Here is a 3,188-nt window from a genome sequence, read left to right on the forward strand (position 1 = left end):
TATAGAGCTAGTTCAACTCTAGTGTAAAATTATTTGTACTAGGTTATAGAGCTAGTTCAACTCTAGGGTGAAATTATTTATACTAGCCTGTAGAGCTAGTTGAACACTAGTGTAAAATTATTTGAACAAGCTTGTAGAGCTAGTTCAACTCTAGTGTAAAATTATTTGTACTAGTTTATAGAGCTAGTTCAACTCTAGTGTAAAATTATTTGTACTAGGTTATAGAGCTAGTAAAATTATTTGTACTAGGTTATAGAGCTAGTTCAACTCTAGTGTAAAATTATTTGTACTGGGTTATATAGCTAGTTCAACTCTAGTGTAAAATTATTTGCACTAGCTTGTAGAGATACTTCAACTCTGGTGTAAAATTATTTATACTATGTTATAGTGCTTGTTCAACTCTAGTGTAAGATTATTTGAACTAGGTTATAGAGCTAGTTCAACTCTAGCGTAAAATTATTTGACCTAACATGTAGAGCTAGTTCAACTCTAGTGTAAAATTATTTGTACTAGGTTATAGAGCTAGTTCAACTCTAGTGTAAAATTATTTGTAATAGGTTATACAACTAGTTCAACTCTAGTGCAAAATTATTTGACATAGCTTGTAGAGCTAGTTCAACTCTAGTGTAAAATTATTTGTATTAGGTTATAGAGCTAGTTCAACTCTAGTGTAAAATTATTTAAACTAGCTTGTAGAGCTAGTTCAACACTAGTGTAAAACTATTTGAACTAGCTTGTAGGCTGTAGAGCTAGTTCAACTCTAGTGTTAAATTATTTGAACTAGCTTGTAGAGCTAGTTCAACTTAGTGTAAAATTATTTGTACTAGGTTATGGAGCTAGTTCATTTCTTGTGTAAAATTATTTGTACTAGGTTATACAGCTAGTTAAACTCTAGTGTAAAATTATTTGATTAGCGTGTAGAGCTAGTTCAACTCGAGTGTAAAATTATTTGAACAAGCTTCTAGAGCTAGTTCAACTCTAGTTTAAAATTATTTGTGTCGGTGTACTAGAGTAGGGGTACCCTAGTATCCCGAACTCGTGCACGGGCAGTTGCAGCGCCCCGCGGCAAGGCTTGCCGGGTAACCGCCAAGACCCTCCGTGGTTCCCTTGAAGACCATTCAAGAACAAAGTACTCAAACCAAGACCCCGGCAAGGGGAGCTTGCCGGGAAGGCCAACCAAGACCCCGACAAGAGGAGCTTGCCAGGAAGGCCAACCAAGGCCCCGGCAAGAGGATCGTGCCGGGAAGAGACAAGACCCCGGCAAGAGGAGCTTGCCGGGAAGACCACTCAAGGCATACCAAGAAAGCTTGCCGTGACGCGCCCTGCGTCCCGGCAAGATCCGACGAGCGACAAGCTTCCGGACGCGACAAGACGACGGCCGCGGAAGGAGCTTGCCGCGGGAAACCCCCACTTCGTGCCCGCGCTCCAGCACACCTGCTAACGTGTCGCTTTGGGACTCTCCCAAGCACACGTGGCAGGAGGCCGTGCAGCTAGGGGTACGTGGTGGCAAGCGGAGATGAAGAGAAGCCCATCATGGAAAACGGTGGCGCTCCTAACGGTCACCTTTTGCACTGTTTAGGAGACTCAGACAGGCATTTAATGTCCTTGTCCCCTGCCGTCAGAGTTAGGTAGGGTGCACTATATCCACAGTAGCGGTAGCTGCACCTACCACATCCTTTTCCATTTCTACCCTTTTAGTCTACGTTGCCACCTGTGGGTAACCCCTTGAAAGTATAAAAGGAGGCCCAAGCGCAACGTAGAGGAGGTTCGGCCAGTTCAGCTAGTGGGAGGTTCGACCAGTTCGTCTCATTCAACACCAGGAACACTCTCACGATCAGTCTGGCAGCGTCTATCGCTCCTGAGCAAGAATCCAATACACACAAACAAGCAGTAGTAGGGTTTTACGCATTCGTGCGGCCCGAAGCTTGGTAAAATCGCCCGCGTGCACTGCCTCGATCCGCTCTTTGTGCGCTCTCCGCCCCCCACCGAACCGAAAGGGGCCCTGTCCCCATAGGTGTCGGTGGAATCAGCATCCCCCCGACATCTCTGGCGCGCCAGGTAGGGGGCGTCGAGATTGTGCCAATCCGATCCGGCGTGCACACAAGGCTCAGCTGTTCTTCATCGTCATGGCTCCTAAGGAGCGGGCGAGTAAAAGAACGACGCCAGTGCGGCAACAGAAAAAGCTAAGTCATGCGAAACTTTAGATATTTCCTTTCTATATAAGGTTATCCGCCTCGGAGATCTTGTTCTTTGTACGGAAAACCTGTGCGCGGAGGAATCAACTCGTAGCTAGTTGCGCCCTTACTCTGTTTCGAGTCCGCTCAACAACTTAAGTGAGCTGCTAGCGCCCTTACTTTGCTTCGAGTCCGCTCAGCAACTTAAGTGAGCCGCTAGCGCCCTTACTTTGTTTCGAGTCAGCTCAACAACTTAAGCGAGCTGCAACTAGTTGCGACAAGATTGCTTGTCGGTAGCGACCCCGCCAGTAGGCTGCTGAAGTTCCGCACTCGGCGCTCGCGGCAAGGGTGCCTGCACTGGCAAGTTTCCCTAGAAAGCGTAGGGTGGACGTACAAAGAGAGGTTGAACAGGAAGATAGCATGCGCTATTTATTTGAGATTTCTGCATAGACCTGTATGCCGAGGAGCCTTCTCGGGGCTAGTTGCGCTCCATGTTGCCTCGAGTCCACTCGGCAATTTGTGCGGTTGCGCTAGAACCAAGAAGGTAAACCTTTCCGGGAGGCGATGTTCCCGAATAGCCGCTAAGGGCCCGTTCCCTCAAGCGCTACTGGCTGGATCGTACGCACCGGAAAGCATTCCAGCAGGCATAGGGAATATGCAGCAAAGGTCAAAATTCGCAAGCGAATTAAGTGCACTTCGGATGCTAATCACTTGTCATGTTTAAATGCAGTTATGGCCCGGGGGCTGGCAACGCCCCTAGGGCCAATCTTTCCGGCAACGATCTTTTCGGGAGCCGGCGTCAAGAACGACGAAGTTCTTCGCCATAAGCCTTTCCGGCAACGATCTTGTCGGGAGCCGGCGTCAAGAACGACGAAGTTCTTCGCCATAAGCCTTTCCGGCAATGATCTTGTCAGGAGCCGGTGCCAAGAACGACGAAGTTCTTCGCCATAAGCCTTTCCGGCAACGATCTTGTCGGGAGCCGGCGTCAAGAACGACGAAGTTCTTCACCATAAG

This window comes from Triticum dicoccoides, chromosome 3A (genome assembly GCF_002162155.2).
Source record: "Triticum dicoccoides isolate Atlit2015 ecotype Zavitan chromosome 3A, WEW_v2.0, whole genome shotgun sequence".
Classification (NCBI taxonomy): domain Eukaryota; kingdom Viridiplantae; phylum Streptophyta; class Magnoliopsida; order Poales; family Poaceae; genus Triticum; species Triticum dicoccoides.